Source organism: Dermacentor variabilis, chromosome 10 (genome assembly GCF_050947875.1).
Source record: "Dermacentor variabilis isolate Ectoservices chromosome 10, ASM5094787v1, whole genome shotgun sequence".
NCBI lineage: Eukaryota > Metazoa > Arthropoda > Arachnida > Ixodida > Ixodidae > Dermacentor > Dermacentor variabilis.
The window spans coordinates 114,419,946-114,439,554 of NC_134577.1; the positions used below are offsets into that span (position 1 = coordinate 114,419,946).

General features: G+C 50.2%; 17 non-coding genes and 13 pseudogenes across 17 annotated transcripts; all 30 read right to left on the reverse strand.

Annotated features, from left to right (window-relative positions):
* Window positions 1-136: 136 nt before the first annotated feature.
* Window positions 137-255, reverse strand: LOC142561013 (5S ribosomal RNA). The gene has a single exon (XR_012823545.1). It is a non-coding gene; the product is annotated as a 5S ribosomal RNA (ribosomal RNA).
* A 528-nt stretch (window positions 256-783) lies between these two features.
* On the reverse strand, window positions 784-902 carry LOC142561039 (5S ribosomal RNA). Its single transcript, XR_012823570.1, has one exon. It is a non-coding gene; the product is annotated as a 5S ribosomal RNA (ribosomal RNA).
* A 522-nt stretch (window positions 903-1,424) lies between these two features.
* On the reverse strand, window positions 1,425-1,543 carry LOC142562776 (5S ribosomal RNA). The gene has a single exon (XR_012824089.1). It is a non-coding gene; the product is annotated as a 5S ribosomal RNA (ribosomal RNA).
* A 526-nt stretch (window positions 1,544-2,069) lies between these two features.
* LOC142560993 (5S ribosomal RNA) lies at window positions 2,070-2,188 on the reverse strand. The gene has a single exon (XR_012823525.1). It is a non-coding gene; the product is annotated as a 5S ribosomal RNA (ribosomal RNA).
* Window positions 2,189-2,712: 524 nt separating this feature from the next.
* LOC142562044 (5S ribosomal RNA) lies at window positions 2,713-2,831 on the reverse strand (annotated as a pseudogene).
* Window positions 2,832-3,356: 525 nt separating this feature from the next.
* Window positions 3,357-3,475, reverse strand: LOC142561401 (5S ribosomal RNA; annotated as a pseudogene).
* Window positions 3,476-3,999: 524 nt separating this feature from the next.
* Window positions 4,000-4,118, reverse strand: LOC142561025 (5S ribosomal RNA). The gene has a single exon (XR_012823556.1). It is a non-coding gene; the product is annotated as a 5S ribosomal RNA (ribosomal RNA).
* Window positions 4,119-4,645: 527 nt separating this feature from the next.
* On the reverse strand, window positions 4,646-4,764 carry LOC142561040 (5S ribosomal RNA). The gene has a single exon (XR_012823571.1). It is a non-coding gene; the product is annotated as a 5S ribosomal RNA (ribosomal RNA).
* Window positions 4,765-5,287: 523 nt separating this feature from the next.
* Window positions 5,288-5,406, reverse strand: LOC142562777 (5S ribosomal RNA). The gene has a single exon (XR_012824090.1). It is a non-coding gene; the product is annotated as a 5S ribosomal RNA (ribosomal RNA).
* Window positions 5,407-5,933: 527 nt separating this feature from the next.
* LOC142561041 (5S ribosomal RNA) lies at window positions 5,934-6,052 on the reverse strand. Its single transcript, XR_012823572.1, has one exon. It is a non-coding gene; the product is annotated as a 5S ribosomal RNA (ribosomal RNA).
* Window positions 6,053-6,574: 522 nt separating this feature from the next.
* On the reverse strand, window positions 6,575-6,693 carry LOC142562778 (5S ribosomal RNA). Its single transcript, XR_012824091.1, has one exon. It is a non-coding gene; the product is annotated as a 5S ribosomal RNA (ribosomal RNA).
* A 526-nt stretch (window positions 6,694-7,219) lies between these two features.
* On the reverse strand, window positions 7,220-7,338 carry LOC142562008 (5S ribosomal RNA; annotated as a pseudogene).
* Window positions 7,339-7,864: 526 nt separating this feature from the next.
* On the reverse strand, window positions 7,865-7,983 carry LOC142562397 (5S ribosomal RNA; annotated as a pseudogene).
* A 528-nt stretch (window positions 7,984-8,511) lies between these two features.
* On the reverse strand, window positions 8,512-8,630 carry LOC142562398 (5S ribosomal RNA; annotated as a pseudogene).
* Window positions 8,631-9,155: 525 nt separating this feature from the next.
* On the reverse strand, window positions 9,156-9,274 carry LOC142562214 (5S ribosomal RNA; annotated as a pseudogene).
* Window positions 9,275-9,801: 527 nt separating this feature from the next.
* LOC142561723 (5S ribosomal RNA) lies at window positions 9,802-9,920 on the reverse strand (annotated as a pseudogene).
* Window positions 9,921-10,444: 524 nt separating this feature from the next.
* Window positions 10,445-10,563, reverse strand: LOC142562936 (5S ribosomal RNA). The gene has a single exon (XR_012824246.1). It is a non-coding gene; the product is annotated as a 5S ribosomal RNA (ribosomal RNA).
* A 524-nt stretch (window positions 10,564-11,087) lies between these two features.
* Window positions 11,088-11,206, reverse strand: LOC142562651 (5S ribosomal RNA). Its single transcript, XR_012823970.1, has one exon. It is a non-coding gene; the product is annotated as a 5S ribosomal RNA (ribosomal RNA).
* A 530-nt stretch (window positions 11,207-11,736) lies between these two features.
* LOC142561735 (5S ribosomal RNA) lies at window positions 11,737-11,855 on the reverse strand (annotated as a pseudogene).
* Window positions 11,856-12,379: 524 nt separating this feature from the next.
* Window positions 12,380-12,498, reverse strand: LOC142562937 (5S ribosomal RNA). Its single transcript, XR_012824247.1, has one exon. It is a non-coding gene; the product is annotated as a 5S ribosomal RNA (ribosomal RNA).
* A 525-nt stretch (window positions 12,499-13,023) lies between these two features.
* LOC142561337 (5S ribosomal RNA) lies at window positions 13,024-13,142 on the reverse strand (annotated as a pseudogene).
* Window positions 13,143-13,666: 524 nt separating this feature from the next.
* On the reverse strand, window positions 13,667-13,785 carry LOC142561236 (5S ribosomal RNA). The gene has a single exon (XR_012823759.1). It is a non-coding gene; the product is annotated as a 5S ribosomal RNA (ribosomal RNA).
* Window positions 13,786-14,310: 525 nt separating this feature from the next.
* Window positions 14,311-14,429, reverse strand: LOC142561338 (5S ribosomal RNA; annotated as a pseudogene).
* Window positions 14,430-14,953: 524 nt separating this feature from the next.
* LOC142561179 (5S ribosomal RNA) lies at window positions 14,954-15,072 on the reverse strand. The gene has a single exon (XR_012823705.1). It is a non-coding gene; the product is annotated as a 5S ribosomal RNA (ribosomal RNA).
* Window positions 15,073-15,596: 524 nt separating this feature from the next.
* On the reverse strand, window positions 15,597-15,715 carry LOC142561180 (5S ribosomal RNA). Its single transcript, XR_012823706.1, has one exon. It is a non-coding gene; the product is annotated as a 5S ribosomal RNA (ribosomal RNA).
* A 524-nt stretch (window positions 15,716-16,239) lies between these two features.
* On the reverse strand, window positions 16,240-16,358 carry LOC142562752 (5S ribosomal RNA). Its single transcript, XR_012824066.1, has one exon. It is a non-coding gene; the product is annotated as a 5S ribosomal RNA (ribosomal RNA).
* A 524-nt stretch (window positions 16,359-16,882) lies between these two features.
* Window positions 16,883-17,001, reverse strand: LOC142562114 (5S ribosomal RNA; annotated as a pseudogene).
* A 524-nt stretch (window positions 17,002-17,525) lies between these two features.
* On the reverse strand, window positions 17,526-17,644 carry LOC142561148 (5S ribosomal RNA). Its single transcript, XR_012823675.1, has one exon. It is a non-coding gene; the product is annotated as a 5S ribosomal RNA (ribosomal RNA).
* Window positions 17,645-18,168: 524 nt separating this feature from the next.
* Window positions 18,169-18,287, reverse strand: LOC142562115 (5S ribosomal RNA; annotated as a pseudogene).
* A 526-nt stretch (window positions 18,288-18,813) lies between these two features.
* Window positions 18,814-18,932, reverse strand: LOC142562116 (5S ribosomal RNA; annotated as a pseudogene).
* Window positions 18,933-19,609: the final 677 nt, after the last annotated feature.

Genomic DNA, 19,609 nt, shown 5'->3' on the forward strand with positions numbered 1-19,609 from the left:
TTACACTTCGGCGTTGGCTCTACCAGCAGGCTCCAGTTGAACGTAAGTTACAGTAAATGCAACCACCCACACGTTGTGCAAATGAAAAAAAAACAAGACGTCACAGAAGCACGCAATAAAAAAGCAAAAAGAACGGTGCCATCAGCACTCGGTGTTCCCAGGTGGTCTCCCTCCCAAGTACTGACCAAGCCCAATGCTGCTTAGCTTCGGGGATCGGACGAGAACCGGCGTATTCAGCATGGTATGGCCGATGGCGAGAATGTGCTGTTTACGACTGCACCTGTATCGTGCTGCTATGTTGTGCAGTCGCCGAATGTATTGCTACAGCATACAGCACGTACGCGGCAGTCTTTCCGTGAACAATACACGCACGCGTCGTGTACGTTGATCACTCCGTTTGTGGTTGTTCGCTGCATGCGTGCGTGCTAGTGCTCACAAAAACAAGAGGGCGAGCGCCACATTTTGCGCGCGTTGCAGCCCACAAGGTGCCACTTTATTGATGCGTTGTCATTGAGCTGTATGCGGGTGTGATAAGTAAGCGGTTAGAAGCTTGTGCGACTAAATTTTGCATCATTACGTATACCGCTTACCACCGTCATCATTCCGCGTACAATATCGTGTAGTGGCCTGAATATTGTTGGTGTTACACTTCGGCGTTGGCTCTACCAGCAGGCTCCAGTTGAACGTAAGTTACAGTAAATGGAACCACCCACACGTTGTGCAAATGAAAAAAAAAAGAACATGACGTCACAGAAGCAGGCAATAAAAAAGCAACAAGAACGGTGCAATCAGCACTCGGTGTTCCCAGGTGGTCTCCCTTCCAAGTACTGACCGAGCCCAATGCTGCTTAGCTTCGGGGATCGGACGAGAACCGGCGTATTCAGCATGGTATGGCCGATGGCGAGAATGTGCTGTTTACGACTGCACCTGTATCGTGCTGCTATGTTGTGCAGTCGCCGAATGTATTGCTACAGGATACAGCACGTACGCGGCAGTCTTTCCGTGAACAATACACGCACGCATCGTGTACGTTGATCACTCCGTTTGTGGTTGTTCGCTGCATGCGTGTGTGCTAGTGCTTACAAAAACAAGAGGGCGAGCGCCACATTTTGCGCGCGTTGCAGCCCACAAGGTGCCACTTTATTGATGCGTTGTCATTGAGCTGTATGCGGGTGTGATACGTGAGCGGTTAGAAGCTTGTGCGACTAAATTTTGCATCATTACGTATACCGCTTACCACCGTCATCATTCCGCGTACAATATCGTGCAGTGGCCTGAATATTGTTGGTGTTACACTTCGCCGTTGGCTCTACCAGCAGGCTCCAGTTGAACGTAAGTTACAGTAAATGCAACCACCCACACGTTGTGCAAATGAAAAAAAAAAGGCGTCATAGAAGCAAGTAATAAAAAAGCAAAAAGAACGGTGCCATCAGCACTCGGTGTTCCCAGGTGGTCGCCCTCCCAAGTACTGACCGAGCCCAATGCTGCTTAGCTTCGGGGATCGGACGAGAACCGGCGTATTCAGCATGGTATGGCCGATGGCGAGAATGTGCTGTTTACGACTGCACCTGTATCGTGCTGCTATGTTGTGCAGTCGCCGAATGTATTGCTACAGCATACAGCACGTACGCGGCAGTCTTTCCGTGAACAATACACGCACGCGTCGTGTACGTTGATCACTCCGTTTGTGGTTGTTCGCTGCATGCGTGCGTGCTAGTGCTCACAAAAACAAGAGGGCGAGCGCCACATTTTGCGCGCGTTGCAGCCCACAAGGTGCCACTTTATTGATGCGTTGTCATTGAGCTGTATGCGGGTGTGATAAGTAAGCGGTTAGAAGCTTGTGCGACTAAATTTTGCATCATTACGTATACCGCTTATCACCGTCATCATTCCGCGTACAATATCGTGTAGTGGCCTGAATATTGTTGGAGTTGCACTTCGGCGTTGGCTCTACCAGCAGGCTCCAGTTGAACGTAAGTTACAGTAAATGCAACCACCCACACGTTGCGCAAATGAAAAAAAAAAACAAGACGTCACAGATGCACGCAATAAAAAAGCAAAAAGAACGGTGCCATCAGCACTCGGTGTTCCCAGGTGGTCTCCCTCCCAAGTACTGACCGAGCCCAATGCTGCTTAGCTTCGGGGATCGGACGAGAACCGGCGTATTCAGCATGGTATCGCCGATGGCGAGAATGTGCTGTTTACGACTGCACCTGTATCGTGCTGCTATGTTGTGCAGTCGCCGAATGTATTGCTACAGCATACAGCACGTACGCGGCAGTCTTTCCGTGAACAATACACGCACGCGTCGTGTACGTTGATCACTCCGTTTGTGGTTGTTCGCTGCATGCGTGCGTGCTAGTGCTCACAAAAACAAGAGGGCGAGCGCCACATTTTGCGCGCGTTGCAGCCCACAAGGTGCCACTTTATTGATGCGTCGTCATTGAGCTGTATGCGGGTGTGATAAGTAAGCGGTTAGAAGCTTGTGCGACTAAATTTTGCATCATTACGTATACCGCTTACCACCGTCATCATTCCGCGTACAATATCGTGTAGTGGCCTGAATATTGTTGGTGTTACACTTCGGCGTTGGCTCTACCAGCAGGCTCCAGTTGAACGTAAGTTACAGTAAATGCAACCACCCACACGTTGTGCAAATGAAAAAAAAACAAGAAGTCACAGAAGCACGCAATAAAAAAGCAAAAAGAACGGTGCCATCAGCACTCGGTGTTCCCGGGTGGTCTCCCTCCCAAGTACTGAACGAGCCCAATGCTGCTTAGCTTCGGGGATCGGACGAGAACAGGCGTATTCAGCATGGTATGGCCGATGGCGAGAATGTGCTGTTTACGACTGCACCTGTATCGTGCTGCTATGTTGCGCAGTCGCCGAATATATTGCTACAGCATACAGCACGTACGCGGCAGTCTTTCCGTGAACAATACACGCACGCGTCGTGTACGTTGATCACTCCGTTTGTGGTTGTTCGCTGCATGCGTGCGTGCTAGTGCTCACAAAAACAAGAGGGCGAGCGCCACATTTTGCGCGCGTTGCAGCCCACAAGGTGCCACTTTATTGATGCGTTGTCATTGAGCTGTATGCGGGTGTGATAAGTAAGCGGTTAGAAGCTTGTGCGACTAAATTTTGCATGATTACGTATACCGCTTACCACCGTCATCATTCCGCGTACAATATCGTGTAGTGGCCTGAATATTGTTGGTGTTACACTTCGGCGTTGGCTCTACCAGCAGGCTCCAGTTGAACGTAAGTTACAGTAAATGCACCCACCCACACGTTGTACAAATGAAAAAAAAGACGAGACGTCACAGAAACACGCAATAAAAAAGCAAAAAGTACGGTGCCATCAGCACTCGGTGTTCCCAGGTGGTCTCCCTCCCAAGTACTGACCGAGCCCAGTGCTGCTTAGCTTCGGGGATCGGACGAGAGCCGGCGTATTCAGCATGGTATGGCCGATGGAGAGAATGTGCTGTTTACGACTGCACCTGTATCGTGCTGCTATGTTGTGCAGTCGCCGAATGTATTGCTACAGCATACAGCAGGTACGCGGCAGTCTTTCCGTGAACAATACACGCACGCGTCGTGTACGTTGATCACTCCGTTTGTGGTTGTTAAATGCATGCGTGCGTGCTAGTGCTCACAAAAACAAGAGGGCGAGCGCCACATTTTGCGCGCGTTGCAGCCCACAAGGTGCCACTTTATTGATGCGTTGTCATTGAGCTGTATGCGGGTGTGATAAGTAAGCGGTTAGAAGCTTGTGCGACTAAATTTTGCATCATTACGTATACCGCTTACCACCGTCATCATTCCGCGTACAATATCGTGTAGTGGCCTGAATATTGTTGGTGTTACACTTCGGCGTTGGCTCTACCAGCAGGCTCCAGTTGAACGTAAGTTACAGTAAATGCAACCACCCACACGTTGTGCAAATGAAAAAAAAACAAGACGTCACAGAAGCACGCAATAAAAAAGCAAAAAGAACGGTGCCATCAGCACTCGGTGTTCCCAGGTGGTCTCCCTCCCAAGTACTGACCAAGCCCAATGCTGCTTAGCTTCGGGGATCGGACGAGAACCGGCGTATTCAGCATGGTATGGCCGATGGCGAGAATGTGCTGTTTACGACTGCACCTGTATCGTGCTGCTATGTTGTGCAGTCGCCGAATGTATTGCTACAGCATACAGCACGTACGCGGCAGTCTTTCCGTGAACAATACACGCACGCGTCGTGTACGTTGATCACTCCGTTTGTGGTTGTTCGCTGCATGCGTGCGTGCTAGTGCTCACAAAAACAAGAGGGCGAGCGCCACATTTTGCGCGCGTTGCAGCCCACAAGGTGCCACTTTATTGATGCGTTGTCATTGAGCTGTATGCGGGTGTGATAAGTAAGCGGTTAGAAGCTTGTGCGACTAAATTTTGCATCATTACGTATACCGCTTACCACCGTCATCATTCCGCGTACAATATCGTGTAGTGGCCTGAATATTGTTGGTGTTACACTTCGGCGTTGGCTCTACCAGCAGGCTCCAGTTGAACGTAAGTTACAGTAAATGGAACCACCCACACGTTGTGCAAATGAAAAAAAAAGAACATGACGTCACAGAAGCAGGCAATAAAAAAGCAACAAGAACGGTGCAATCAGCACTCGGTGTTCCCAGGTGGTCTCCCTTCCAAGTACTGACCGAGCCCAATGCTGCTTAGCTTCGGGGATCGGACGAGAACCGGCGTATTCAGCATGGTATGGCCGATGGCGAGAATGTGCTGTTTACGACTGCACCTGTATCGTGCTGCTATGTTGTGCAGTCGCCGAATGTATTGCTACAGGATACAGCACGTACGCGGCAGTCTTTCCGTGAACAATACACGCACGCATCGTGTACGTTGATCACTCCGTTTGTGGTTGTTCGCTGCATGCGTGTGTGCTAGTGCTTACAAAAACAAGAGGGCGAGCGCCACATTTTGCGCGCGTTGCAGCCCACAAGGTGCCACTTTATTGATGCGTTGTCATTGAGCTGTATGCGGGTGTGATACGTGAGCGGTTAGAAGCTTGTGCGACTAAATTTTGCATCATTACGTATACCGCTTACCACCGTCATCATTCCGCGTACAATATCGTGCAGTGGCCTGAATATTGTTGGTGTTACACTTCGCCGTTGGCTCTACCAGCAGGCTCCAGTTGAACGTAAGTTACAGTAAATGCAACCACCCACACGTTGTGCAAATGAAAAAAAAAAAGGCGTCATAGAAGCAAGTAATAAAAAAGCAAAAAGAACGGTGCCATCAGCACTCGGTGTTCCCAGGTGGTCGCCCTCCCAAGTACTGACCGAGCCCAATGCTGCTTAGCTTCGGGGATCGGACGAGAACCGGCGTATTCAGCATGGTATGGCCGATGGCGAGAATGTGCTGTTTACGACTGCACCTGTATCGTGCTGCTATGTTGTGCAGTCGCCGAATGTATTGCTACAGCATACGGCACGTACGCGGCAGTCTTTCCGTGAACAATACACGCACGCGTCGTGTACGTTGATCACTCCGTTTGTGGTTGTTCGCTGCATGCGTGCGTGCTAGTGCTCACAAAAACAAGAGGGCGAGCGCCAGATTTTGCGCGCGTCGCAACCGACAAGGTGCCACTTTATTGATGCGTTGTCATTGAGCTGTATGCGGGTGTGATAAGTAAGCGGTTAGAAGCTTGTGCGACTAAATTTTGCATCATTACGTATACCGCTTACCACCGTCATCATTCCGCGTACAATATCGTGTAGTGGCCTGAATATTGTTGGTGTTACACTTCGGCGTTGGCTCTACCAGCAGGCTCCAGTTGAACGTAAGTTACAGTAAATGCAACCACCCACACGTTGTGCAAATGAAAAAAAAAGAACATGACGTCACAGAAGCAGGCAATAAAAAAGCAAAAAGAACGGTGCAATCAGCACTCGGTGTTCCCAGGTGGTCTCCCTTCCAAGTACTGACCGAGCCCAATGCTGCTTAGCTTCGGGGATCGGACGAGAACCGGCGTATTCAGCATGGTATGGCCGATGGCGAGAATGTGCTGTTTACGACTGCACCTGTATCGTGCTGCTATGTTGTGCAGTCGCCGAATGTATTGCTACAGGATACAGCACGTACGCGGCAGTCTTTCCGTGAACAATACACGCACGCATCGTGTACGTTGATCACTCCGTTTGTGGTTGTTCGCTGCATGCGTGTGTGCTAGTGCTTACAAAAACAAGAGGGCGAGCGCCACATTTTGCGCGCGTTGCAGCCCACAAGGTGCCACTTTATTGATGCGTTGTCATTGAGCTGTATGCGGGTGTGATACGTGAGCGGTTAGAAGCTTGTGCGACTAAATTTTGCGTCATTACGTATACCGCTTACCACCGTCATCATTCCGCGTACAATATCGTGCAGTGGCCTGAATATTGTTGGTGTTACACTTCGCCGTTGGCTCTACCAGCAGGCTCCAGTTGAACGTAAGTTACAGTAAATGCAACCACCCACACGTTGTGCAAATGAAAAAAAAAAGGCGTCATAGAAGCAAGTAATAAAAAAGCAAAAAGAACGGTGCCATCAGCACTCGGTGTTCCCAGGTGGTCGCCCTCCCAAGTACTGACCGAGCCCAATGCTGCTTAGCTTCGGGGATCGGACGAGAACCGGCGTATTCAGCATGGTATGGCCGATGGCGAGAATGTGCTGTTTACGACTGCACCTGTATCGTGCTGCTATGTTGTGCAGTCGCCGAATGTATTGCTACAGCATACGGCACGTACGCGGCAGTCTTTCCGTGAACAATACACGCACGCGTCGTGTACGTTGATCACTCCGTTTGTGGTTGTTCGCTGCATGCGTGCGTGCTAGTGCTCACAAAAACAAGAGGGCGAGCGCCAGATTTTGCGCGCGTCGCAACCCACAAGGTGCCACTTTATTGATGCGTTGTCATTGAGCTGTATGCGGGTGTGATAAGTAAGCGGTTAGAAGCTTGTGCGACTAAATTTTGCATCATTACGTATACCGCTTACCACCATCATCATTCCGCGTACAATATCGTGTAGTGGCCTGAATATTGTTGGAGTTACACTTCGGCGTTGACTCTACCAGCAGGCTCCAGTTGAACGTAAGTTACAGTAAATGCAACCACCCACACGTTGTGCAAATGAAAAAAAAAAACGAGACGTCACAGATGCACGCAACAAAAAAGCAAAAAGAACGGTGCCATCAGCACTCGGTGTTCCCAGGTGGTCTCCCTCCCAAGTACTGACCGAGCCCAATGCTGCTTAGCTTCGGGGATCGGACGAGAACCGGCGTATTCAGCATGGTATCGTCGATGGTGAGAATGTGATGTTTACGACTGCACCTGTATCGTGCTGCTATGTTGTGCAGTCGCCGAATGTATTGCTACAGCATACAGCACGTACGCGGCAGTCTTTCCATGAACAATACACGCACGCGTCGTGTACGTTGATCACTCCGTTTGTGGTTGTTCGCTGCATGCGTGCGTGCTAGTGCTCACAAAAACAAGAGGGCGAGCGCCACATTTTGCGCGCGTTGCAGCCCACAAGGTCCCACTTTATTGATGCGTTGTCATTGAGCTGTATGCGGGTGTGATAAGTAAGCGGTTAGAAGCTTGTGCGACTAAATTTTGCATCATTACGTATACCGCTTACCACCGTCATCATTCCGCGTACAATATCGTGTAGTGGCCTGAATATTGTTGGTGTTACACTTCGGCGTTGGCTCTACCAGCAGGCTCCAGTTGAGCGTAAGTTACAGTAAATGCAACCACCCACACGTTGTGCAAATGAAAAAAAAAAACAAGACGTCACAGAAGCACGCAATAAAAAAGCAAAAAGAACGGTGCCATCAGCACTCGGTGTTCCCGGGTGGTCTCCCTCCCAAGTACTGAACGAGCCCAATGCTGCTTAGCTTCGGGGATCGGACGAGAACAGGCGTATTCAGCATGGTATGCCCGATGGCGAGAATGTGCTGTTTACGACTGCACCTGTATCGTGCTGCTATGTTGCGCAGTCGCCGAATGTATTGCTACAGCATACAGCACGTACGCGGCAGTCTTTCCGTGAACAATACACGCACGCGTCGTGTACGTTGATCACTCCGTTTGTGGTTGTTCGCTGCATGCGTGCGTGCTAGTGCTCACAAAAACAAGAGGGCGAGCGCCACATTTTGCGCGCGTTGCAGCCCACAAGGTGCCACTTTATTGATGCGTTGTCATTGAGCTGTATGCGGGTGTGATAAGTAAGCGGTTAGAAGCTTGTGCGATTAAATTTTGCATCATTACGTATACCGCTTACCACCGTCATCATTCCGCGTACAATATCGTGTAGTGGCCTGAATATTGTTGGTGTTACACTTCGGCGTTGGCTCTACCAGCAGGCTCCAGTTGAACGTAAGTTACAGTAAATGCAACCACCCACACGTTGTGCAAATGAAAAAAAAAAAAACAAGACGTCACAGAAGCACGCAATAAAAAAGCAAAAAGAACGGTGCCATCAGCACTCGGTGTTCCCGGGTGGTCTCCCTCCCAAGTACTGAACGAGCCCAATGCTGCTTAGCTTCGGGGATCGGACGAGAACAGGCGTATTCAGCATGGTATGCCCGATGGCGAGAATGTGCTGTTTACGACTGCACCTCTATCGTGCTGCTATGTTGCGCAGTCGCCGAATGTATTGCTACAGCATACAGCACGTACGCGGCAGTCTTTCCGTGAACAATACACGCACGCGTCGTGTACGTTGATCACTCCGTTTGTGGTTGTTCGCTGCATGCGTGCGTGCTAGTGCTCACAAAAACAAGAGGGCGAGCGCCACATTTTGCGCGCGTTGCAGCCCACAAGGTGCCACTTTATTGATGCGTTGTCATTGAGCTGTATGCGGGTGTGATAAGTAAGCGGTTAGAAGCTTGTGCGACTAAATTTTGCATGATTACGTATACCGCTTACCACCGTCATCATTCCGCGTACAATATCGTGTAGTGGCCTGAATATTGTTGGTGTTACACTTCGGCGTTGGCTCTACCAGCAGGCTCCAGTTGAACGTAAGTTACAGTAAATGCACCCACCCACACGTTGTACAAATGAAAAAAAAAACAAGACGTCACAGAAGCACGCAATAAAAAAGCAAAAAGTACGGTGCCATCAGCACTCGGTGTTCCCAGGTGCTCTCCCTCCCAAGTACTGACCGAGCCCAGTGCTGCTTAGCTTCGGGGATCGGACGAGAACCGGCGTATTCAGCATGGTATGACCGATGGAGAGAATGTGCTGTTTACGACTGCACCTGTATCGTGCTGCTATGTTGTGCAGTCGCCGAATGTATTGCTACAGCATACAGCACGTACGCGGCAGTCTTTCCGTGAACAATACACGCACTCGTCGTGTACGTTGATCACTCCGTTTGTGGTTGTTCGCTGCATGCGTGCGTGCTAGTGCTCACAAAAACAAGAGGGCGAGCGCCACATTTTGCGCGCGTTGCAGCCCACAAGTTGCCACTTTATTGATGCGTTGTCATTGAGCTGTATGCGGGTGTGATAAGTAAGCGGTTAGAAGCTTGTGCGACTAAATTTTGCATCATTACGTATACCGCTTACCACCGTCATCATTCCGCGTACAATATCGTGTAGTGGCCTGAATATTGTTGGTGTTACACTTCGGCGTTGGCTCTACCAGCAGGCTCCAGTTGAACGTAAGTTACAGTAAATGCAACCACCCACACGTTGTGCAAATGAAAAAAAAAAAACAAGACGTCACAGAAGCACGCAATAAAAAAGCAAAAAGAACGGTGCCATCAGCACTCGGTGTTCCCAGGTGGTCTCCCTCCCAAGTACTGACCGAGCGCAATGCTGCTTAGCTTCGGGGATCGGACGAGAACCGGCGTATTCAGCATGGTATGGCCGATGGCGAGAATGTGCTGTATACGACTGCACCTGTATCGTGCTGCTATGTTGTGCAGTCACCGAATGTATTGCTACAGCATACAGCACGTACGCGGCAGTCTTTCCGTGAACAATACACGCACGCGTCGTGTACGTTGATCACTCCGTTTGTGGTTGTTCGCTGCATGCGTGCGTGCTAGTGCTCACAAAAACAAGAGGGCGAGCGCCACATTTTGCGCGCGTTGCAGCCCACAAGGTGCCACTTTATTGATGCGTTGTCATTGAGCTGTATGCGGGTGTGATAAGTAAGCGGTTAGGAGCTTGTGCGACTAAATTTTGCATCATTACGTATACCGCTTACCACCATCATCATTCCGCGTACAATATCGTGTAGTGGCCTGAATATTGTTGGTGTTACACTACGGCGTTGGCTCTACCAGCAGGCTCCAGTTGAACGTAAGTTACAGTAAATGCAACCACCCACACGTTGTGCAAATGAAAAAAAAAGAAGACGTCACAGAAGCACGCAATAAAAAAGCAAAAAGAACGGTGCCATCAGCACTCGGTGTTCCCAGGTGGTCTCCCTCCCAAGTACTGACCGAGCCCCATGCTGCTTAGCTTCGGGGATCGGACGAGAACCGGCGTATTCAGCATGGTATGGCCGATGGCGAGAATGTGCTGTTTACGACTGCACCCGTATCGTGCTGCTATGTTGTGCAGTCGCCGAATGTATTGCTACAGCATACAGCACGTACGCGGCAGTCTTTCCGTGAACAATACACGCACGTGTCGTGTACGTTGATCACTCCGTTTGTGGTTGTTCGCTGCATGCGTGCGTGCTAGTGCTCACAAAAACAAGAGGGCGAGCGCCACATTTTGCGCGCGTTGCAGCCCACAAGGTGCCACTTTATTGATGCATTGCAATTGAGCTGTGTGCGGGTGTGATAAGTAAGCGGTTAGAAGCTTGTGCGACTAAATTTTGCATCATTACGTATACCGCTTACCACCGTCATCATTCCGCGTACAATATCGTGTAGTGGCCTGAATATTGTTGGTGTTACATTTCGGCGTTGGCTCTACCAGCAGGCTCCAGTTGAACGTAAGTTACAGTAAATGCAACCACCCACACGTTGTGCAAATGAAAAAAAAAGAAGACGGCACAGAAGCACGCAATAAAAAAGCAAAAAGAACGGTGCCATCAGCACTCGGTGTTCCCAGGTGGTCTCCCTCCCAAGTACTGACCGAGCCCAATGCTGCTTAGCTTCGGGGATCGGACGAGAACCGGCGTATTCAGCATGGTATGGCCGATGGCGAGAATGTGCTGTTTACGACTGCACCTGTATCGTGCTGATATGTTGTGCAGTCGCCGAATGTATTGCTACAGCATACAGCACGTACGCGGCAGTCTTTCCGTGAACAACACACGCACGCGTCGTGTACGTTGATCACTGCGTTTGTGGTTGTTCGCTGCATGCGTGCGTGCTAGTGCTCACAAAAACAAGAGGGCGAGCGCCACATTTTGCGCGCGTTGCAGCCCACAAGGTGCCACTTTATTGATGCATTGCCATTGAGCTGTATGCGGGTGTGATAAGTAAGCGGTTAGAAGCTTGTGCGACTAAATTTTGCATCATTACGTATACCGCTTACCACCATCATCATTCCGCGTACAATATCGTGTAGTGGCCTGAATATTGTTGGTGTTACACTTCGGCGTTGGCTCTACCAGCAGGCTCCAGTTGAACGTAAGTTACAGTAAATGCAACCACCCACACGTTGTGCAAATGAAAAAAAAAAAAAAACAAGACGTCACAGAAGCACGCAATAAAAAAGCAAAAAGAACGGTGCCATCAGCACTCGGGGTTCCCAGGTGGTCTCCCTCCCAAGTACTGACCGAGCCCAATGCTGCTTAGCTTCGGGGATCGGACGAGAACCGGCGTATTCAGCATGGTATGGCCTATGGCGAGAATGTGCTGTTTACGACTGCACCTGTATCGTGCTGCTATGTTGTGCAGTCGCCGAATGTATTGCTACAGCATACAGCACGTACGCGACAGTCTTTCCGTGAACAATACACGCACGCGTCGTGTACGTTGATCGCTCCGTTTGTGGTTGTTCGCTGCATGCGTGCGTGCTAGTGCTCACAAAAACAAGAGGGCGAGCGCCACATTTTGCGCGCGTTGCAGCCCACAAGGTGCCACTTTATTGATGCGTTGTCATTGAGCTGTATGCGGGTGTGATAAGTAAGCGGTTAGGAGCTTGTGCGACTAAATTTTGCATCATTACGTATACCGCTTACCACCATCATCATTCCGCGTACAATATCGTGTAGGGGCCTGAATATTGTTGGTGTTACACTAAGGCGTTGGCTCTACCAGCAGGCTCCAGTTGAACGTAAGTTACAGTAAATGCAACCACCCACACGTTGTGCAAATGAAAAAAAAAGAAGACGTCACAGAAGCACGCAATAAAAAAGCAAAAAGAACGGTGCCATCAGCACTCGGTGTTCCCAGGTGGTCTCCCTCCCAAGTACTGACCGAGCCCCATGCTGCTTAGCTTCGGGGATCGGACGAGAACCGGCGTATTCAGCATGGTATGGCCGATGGCGAGAATGTGCTGTTTACGACTGCACCTGTATCGTGCTGCTATGTTGTGCAGTCGCCGAATGTATTGCTACAGCATACAGCACGTACGCGGCAGTCTTTCCGTGAACAATACACGCACGTGTCGTGTACGTTGATCACTCCGTTTGTGGTTGTTCGCTGCATGCGTGCGTGCTAGTGCTCACAAAAACAAGAGGGCGAGCGCCACATTTTGCGCGCGTTGCAGCCCACAAGGTGCCACTTTATTGATGCATTGCCATTGAGCTGTATGCGGGTGTGATAAGTAAGCGGTTAGAAGCTTGTGCGACTAAATTTTGCATCATTACGTATACCGCTTACCACCGTCATCATTCCGCGTACAATATCGTGTAGTGGCCTGAATATTGTTGGTGTTACATTTCGGCGTTGGCTCTACCAGCAGGCTCCAGTTGAACGTAAGTTACAGTAAATGCAACCACCCACACGTTGTGCAAATGAAAAAAAAAAGAAGACGGCACAGAAGCACGCAATAAAAAAGCAAAAAGAACGGTGCCATCAGCACTCGGTGTTCCCAGGTGGTCTCCCTCCCAAGTATTGACCGAGCCCAATGCTGCTTAGCTTCGGGGATCGGACGAGAACCGGCGTATTCAGCATGGTATGGCCGATGGCGAGAATGTGCTGTTTATGACTGCACCTGTATCGTGCTGATATGTTGTGCAGTCGCCGAATGTATTGCTACAGCATGCAGCACGTACGCGGCAGTCATTCCGTGAACAACACACGCACGCGTCGTGTACGTTGATCACTGCGTTTGTGGTTGTTCGCTGCATGCGTGCGTGCTAGTGCTCACAAAAACAAGAGGGCGAGCGCCACATTTTGCGCGCGTTGCAGCCCACAAGGTGCCACTTTATTGATGCGTTGTCATTGAGCTGTATGCGGGTGTGATAAGTAAGCGGTTAGGAGCTTGTGCGACTAAATTTTGCATCATTACGTATACCGCTTACCACCATCATCATTCCGCGTACAATATCGTGTAGTGGCCTGAATATTGTTGGTGTTACACTACGGCGTTGGCTCTACCAGCAGGCTCCAGTTGAACGTAAGTTACAGTAAATGCAACCACCCATACGTTGTGCAAATGAAAAAAAAAGAAGACGTCACAGAAGCACGCAATAAAAAAGCAAAAAGAACGGTGCCATCAGCACTCGGTGTTCCCAGGTGGTCTCCCTCCCAAGTACTGACCGAGCCCCATGCTGCTTAGCTTCGGGGATCGGACGAGAACCGGCGTATTCAACATGGTATGGCCGATGGCGAGAATGTGCTGTTTACGACTGCACCTGTATCGTGCTGCTATGTTGTGCAGTCGCCGAATGTATTGCTACAGCATACAGCACGTACGCGGCAGTCTTTCCGTGAACAATACACGCACGTGTCGTGTACGTTGATCACTCCGTTTGTGGTTGTTCGCTGCATGCGTGCGTGCTAGTGCTCACAAAAACAAGAGGGCGAGCGCCACATTTTGCGCGCGTTGCAGCCCACAAGGTGCCACTTTATTGATGCATTGCCATTGCGCTGTATGCGGGTGTGATAAGTAAGCGGTTAGAAGCTTGTGCGACTAAATTTTGCATCATTACGTATACCGCTTACCACCGTCATCATTCCGCGTACAATATCGTGCAGTGGCCTGAATATTGTTGGTGTTACATTTCGGCGTTGGCTCTACCAGCAGGCTCCAGTTGAACGTAAGTTACAGTAAATGCAACCACCCACACGTTGTGCAAATGAAAAAAAAAAGAAGACGGCACAGAAGCACGCAATAAAAAAGCAAAAAGAACGGTGCCATCAGCACTCGGTGTTCCCAGGTGGTCTCCCTCCCAAGTATTGACCGAGCCCAATGCTGCTTAGCTTCGGGGATCGGACGAGAACCGGCGTATTCAGCATGGTATGGCCGATGGCGAGAATGTGCTGTTTACGACTGCACCTGTATCGTGCTGATATGTTGTGCAGTCGCCGAATGTATTGCTACAGCATACAGCACGTACGCGGCAGTCTTTCCGTGAACAACACACGCACGCGTCGTGTACGTTGATCACTGCGTTTGTGGTTGTTCGCTGCATGCGTGCGTGCTAGTGCTCACAAAAACAAGAGGGCGAGCGCCACATTTTGCGCGCGTTGCAGCCCACAAGGTGCCACTTTATTAATGCATTGCCATTGAGCTGTATGCGGGTGTGATAAGTAAGCGGTTAGAAGCTTGTGCGACTAAATTTTGCATCATTACGTATACCGCTTACCACCATCATCATTCCGCGTACAATATCGTGTAGTGGCCTGAATATTGTTGGTGTTACACTTCGGCGTTGGCTCTACCAGGAGGCTCCAGTTGAACGTAAGTTACAGTAAATGCAACCACCCACACGTTGTGCAAATGAAAAAAAAAGAAGACGTCACACAAGCACGCAATAAAAAAGCAAAAAGAACGGTGCCATCAGCACTCGGTGTTCCCAGGTAGTCTCCCTCCCAAGTACTGACCGAGCCCAATGCTGCTTAGCTTCGGGGATCGGACGAGAACCGGCGTATTCAGCATGGTATGGCCGATGGCGAGAATGTGCTGTTTACGACTGCACCTGTATCGTGCTGCTATGTTGTGCAGTCGCCGAATGTATTGCTACAGCATACAGCACGTACGCGGCAGTCTTTCCGTGAACAATACGCGCACGCGTCGTGTACGTTAATCACTCCGTTTGTGGTTGTTCGCTGCATGCGTGCGTGCTAGTGCTCACAAAAACAAGAGGGCGAGCGCCACATTTTGCGCGCGTTGCAGCCCACAATGTGCCACTTTATTGATGCGTTGTCATTGAGCTGTATGCGGGTGTGATAAGTAAGCGGTTAGAAGCTTGTGCGACTAAATTTTGCATCATTACGTATACCGCTTACCACCGTCATCATTCCGCGTACAATATCGTGTAGTGGCCTGAATATTGTTGGTGTTACACTTCGGCGTTGGCTCTACCAGGAGGCTCCAGTTGAACGTAAGTTACAGTAAATGCAACCACCCACACGTTGTGCAAATGAAAAAAAAAGAAGACGTCACACAAGCACGCAATAAAAAAGCAAAAAGAACGGTGCCATCAGCACTCGGTGTTCCCAGGTAGTCTCCCTCCCAAGTACTGACCGAGCCCAATGCTGCTTAGCTTCGGGGATCGGACGAGAACCGGCGTATTCAGCATGGTATGGCCGATGGCGAGAATGTGCTGTTTACGACTGCACCTGTATCGTGCTGTTATGTTGTGCAGTCGCCGAATGTATTGCTACAGCATACAGCACGTACGCGGCAGTCTTTCCGTGAACAATACACACACGCGTCGTGTACGTTAATCACTCCGTTTGTGGTTGTTCGCTGCATGCGTGCGTGCTAGTGCTCACAAAAACAAGAGGGCGAGCGCCACATTTTGCGCGCGTTGCAGCCCACAAGGTGCCACTTTATTGATGCGTTGTCATTGAGCTGTATGCGGGTGTGATAAGTAAGCGGTTAGAAGCTTGTGCGACTAAATTTTGCATCATTACGTATACCGCTTACCACCGTCATCATTCCGCGTACAATATCGTGTAGTGGCCTGAATATTGTTGGTGTTACACTTCGGCGTTGGCTCTACCAGCAGGCTCCAGTTGAACGTAAGTTACAGTAAATGCAACCACCCACAGGTTGTGCAAATGAAAAAAAAACAAGACGTCACAGAAGCACGCAATAAAAAAGCAAAAAGAACGGTGCCATCAGCACTCGGTGTTCCCAGGGGGTCTCCCTCCCAAGTACTGACCGAGCCCAATGCTGCTTAGCTTCGGGGATCGGACGAGAACCGGCGTATTCAGCATGGTATGGCCGATGGCGAGAATGTGCTGTTTACGACTGCACCTGTATCGTGCTGCTATGTTGTGCAGTCGCCGAATGTATTGCTACAGCATACAGCACGTACGCGGCAGTCTTTCCGTGAACAATACACGCACCCGTCGTGTACGTTGATCACTCCGTTTGTGGTTGTTCGCTGCATGCGTGCGTGCTAGTGCTCACAAAAACAAGAGAGCGAGCGCCACATTTTGCGCGCGTTGCAGCCCACAAGGTGCCACTTTATTGATGCGTTGTCGTTGAGCTGTATGCGGGTGTGATAAGTAAGCGGTTAGAAGCTTGTGCGACTAAATTTTGCATCATTACGTATACCGCTTACCACCGTCATCATTCCGCGTACAATATCGTGTAGTGGCCTGAATATTGTTGGTGTTACAGGTCGGGGTTGGCTCTACCAGCAGGCTCCAGTTGAACGCAAGTTACAGTAAATGCAACCACCCACACGTTGTGCAAATGAAAAAAAAACAAGACGTCACAGAAGCACGCAATAAAAAAGCAAAAAGAACGGTGCCATCAGCACTCGGTGTTCCCAGGTGGTCTCCCTCCCAAGTACTGACCGAGCCCAATGCTGCTTAGCATCGGGGAGCGGACGAGAACCGGCATATTCAGCATGGTATGGCCGATGGCGAGAATGTGCGGCTTACGACTGCACTTGTATTGTGCTGCTATGTTGTGCAGTCGCCGAATGTATTGCTACAGCATACAGCACGTACGCGGCAGTCTTTCCGTGAACAATACACGCACGCGTCGTGTACGTTGATCACTCCGTTTGTGGTTGTTCGCTGCATGCGTGCGTGCTAGTGCTCACAAAAACAAGAGGGCGAGCGCCACATTTTGCGCGCGTTGCAGCCCACAAGGTGCCACTTTATTGATGCGTTGCCATTGAGCTGTATGCGGGTGTGATAAGTAAGCGGTTAAAAGCTTGTGCGACTAAATTTTGCATCATTACGTATACCGCTTACCAGCGTCATCATTCCGCGTACAATATCGTGTAGTGGCCTGAATATTGTTGGTGTTACACTTCGGCGTTGGCTCTACCAGCAGGCTCCAGTTGAACGTAAGTTACAGTAAATGCAACCACCCACACGTTGTGCAAATGAAAAAAAAACAAGACGTCACAGAAGCACGCAATAAAAAAGCAAAAAGAACGGTGCCATCAGCACTCGGTGTTCCCACGTGGTCTCCCTCCCAAGTACTGACCGAGCCCAATGCTGCTTAACTTCGGAGATCGGACGAGAACCGGCGTATTCAGCATGGTATGGCCGATGGCGAGAATGTGCTGTTTACGACTGCACCTGTATCGTGCGGCGATGTTGTGCAGTCGCCGAATGTATTGCTACAGCATACAGCACGTACGCGGCAGTCTTTCCGTGAACAATACACGCACGCGTCGTGTACGTTAATCACTCCGTTTGTGGTTGTTCGCTGCATGCGTGCGTGCTAGTGCTCACAAAAACAAGAGGGCGAGCGCCACATTTTGCGCGCGTTGCGGCCCACAAGGTGCCACTTTATTGATTCGTTGTCATTGAGCTGTATGCGGGTGTGATAAGTAAGCGGTTAGAAGCTTGTGCGACTAAATTTTGCATCATTACGTATACCGCTTACCACCGTCATCATTCCGCGTACAATATCGTGTAGTGGCCTGAATATTGTTGGTGTTACACGTCGGCGTTGGCTCTACCAGCAGGCTCCAGTTGAACGCAAGTTACAGTAAATGCAACCACCCACACGTTGTGCAAATGAAAAAAAAACAAGACGTCACAGAAGCACGCAATAAAAAAGCAAAAAGAACGGTGCCATCAGCACTCGGTGTTCCCAGGTGGTCTCCCTCCCAAGTACTGACCGAGCCCAATGCTGCTTAGCATCGGGGAGCGGACGAGAACCGGCATATTCAGCATGGTATGGCCGATGGCGAGAATGTTCGGCTTACGACTGCACTTGTATTGTGCTCCTATGTTGTGCAGTCGCCGAATGTATTGCTACAGCATACAGCACGTACGCGGCAGTCTTTCCGTGAACAATACACGCACGCGTCGTGTACGTTGATCACTCCGTTTGTGGTTGTTCGCTGCATGCGTGCGTGCTAGTGCTCACAAAAACAAGAGGGCGAGCGCCACATTTTGCGCGCGTTGCAGCCCACAAGGTGCCACTTTATTGATGCGTTGCCATTGAGCTGTATGCGGGTGTGATAAGTAAGCGGTTAGAAGCTTGTGCGACTAAATTTTGCATCATTACGTATACCGCTTACCACCGTCATCATTCCGCGTACAATATCGTGTAGTGGCCTGAATATTGTTGGTGTTACAGGTCGGGGTTGGCTCTACCAGCAGGCTCCAGTTGAACGCAAGTTACAGTAAATGCAACCACCCACACGTTGTGCAAATGAAAAAAAAAAACAAGACGTCACAGAAGCACGCAATAAAAAAGCAAAAAGAACGGTGCCATCAGCACTCGGTGTTCCCAGGTGGTCTCCCTCCCAAGTACTGACCGAGCCCAATGCTGCTTAGCATCGGGGAGCGGACGAGAACCGGCATATTCAGCATGGTATGGCCGATGGCGAGAATGTGCGGCTTACGACTGCACTTGTATTGTGCTGCTATGTTGTGCAGTCGCCGAATGTATTGCTACAGCATACAGCACGTACGCGGCAGTCTTTCCGTGAACAATACACGCACGCGTCGTGTACGTTGATCACTCCGTTTGTGGTTGTTCGCTGCATGCGTGCGTGCTAGTGCTCACAAAAACAAGAGGGCGAGCGCCACATTTTGCGCGCGTTGCAGCCCACAAGGTGCCACTTTATTGATGCGTTGCCATTGAGCTGTATGCGGGTGTGATAAGTAAGCGGTTAGAAGCTTGTGCGACTAAATTTTGCATCATTACGTATACCGCTTACCAGCGTCATCATTCCGCGTACAATATCGTGTAGTGGCCTGAATATTAGAGTGTTTTAGTTGAGCGTGTTTACGCTCCGCTAAGCAGTTAAGCGGAGCGGAAGCGCGAATGCGCATGCGCCGTCCGCTTAGCCGTAAGCGGGATAGCGGAGCGAGGAACACGGTCCGCTTAGAAGCTGCCTGAGCGGAGCGTGCCGCGCAGCACTTTGGCTAGCGTTGGCGTCAGAACGGATTGGATTGGATGCAGAAAGCAAGTGCGCTGGCTAACACGTGGCGTTGCCCAAGACGGCGCTTTATTTTCCATTGGATAAAATGGGCCGGTAACGCATTACAAGCGCACGTCT